This window comes from Chelonoidis abingdonii, chromosome 6 (assembly GCF_003597395.2).
Source record: "Chelonoidis abingdonii isolate Lonesome George chromosome 6, CheloAbing_2.0, whole genome shotgun sequence".
NCBI classification, from domain to species: domain Eukaryota; kingdom Metazoa; phylum Chordata; order Testudines; family Testudinidae; genus Chelonoidis; species Chelonoidis abingdonii.
In genome coordinates this window covers 49,702,227-49,702,984 of record NC_133774.1, presented here as the reverse complement: position 1 = coordinate 49,702,984, position 758 = coordinate 49,702,227, and the positions used below count along the sequence as shown (strand labels likewise).

Here is a 758-nt window from a genome sequence, read left to right as displayed (position 1 = left end):
GGAGGCCAGGCCGCCGCCTCGCGGCTCAGCCCTCCGAGCCAGGCCCGGGTGGGGGGGGCTGGAAGGCACCAGTGGGCGGCAGCCAGGTTAGCCGGGGAGGGCCGCGCGGCCCCCGCAGTCGGAGTCACTCACCTCGGCCGGCCCTTTGCCGCTGGAGGGCGGCGGCGGCGGCGGCGGCGGCAGGGCTGGGCGTGTGGGTCGCTGAATGAATGGAGGCTGCAGCGCCCGGCTTTACCAACAGCGTCCCGCGTCTCACCTTCTGCCTCCCTCACCGCCGCTGCCCGGCGCCTGAGCAGCTCATCCCTGCTGCCGCCCCCCGCTCCGGCTCCCGCTCTGCTCCCCTCCCATCTGACGCACTGGCTCTGCAACGCCTCGAGCATCGCCCACCCTCGGCTCCCCGGCGCGCGTGGTACCCAGCGCAGCCTCCGCCTCGCCGCCAGCCAAGGCGGGCGCAGAACAGCCAGACTTCGGGACTAAAGCAAAGCCGCCTTCACCCACCAGCACCGGGCCAGGGGGCTGAGCCTCCCTTCCCGTCTCTACGGAGCATGGGGCAGGGCTGCTGAGCGACAATACTGGGCTAACAGACTTGTCCATGCGTTGTTTTTGTTCCAAAAGACACCGCAGGATCCTGCAATAATACATGCAAACACTCCCACTTGCAAACACTCTGGAGGATGGTATGTGATGCCCTTACCGTCAGCGTGAGAGCCTGCGTTTCAGGGAAATAAAGAGCAGCCACAGAGAAAAGCAGGACAAAG

The 758-nt window shown here is 67.3% G+C and overlaps 1 protein-coding gene across 3 annotated transcripts in view; it reads right to left on the bottom strand.

Annotated features, from left to right (window-relative positions):
- FAM169A (family with sequence similarity 169 member A) overlaps nt 1-317 on the bottom strand; it is a 244,951-nt gene extending 244,634 nt beyond the window's left edge. For all 3 annotated transcript variants that reach the window (XR_012656092.1, XM_032763550.2, XM_032763551.2), the window contains exon 1: nt 133-317. The gene's annotated coding sequence lies outside the window, so the exon portion shown is untranslated. The remainder of the gene's footprint in view (nt 1-132) is intronic.
- Between the last annotated feature and the right edge of the window lie 441 nt (nt 318-758).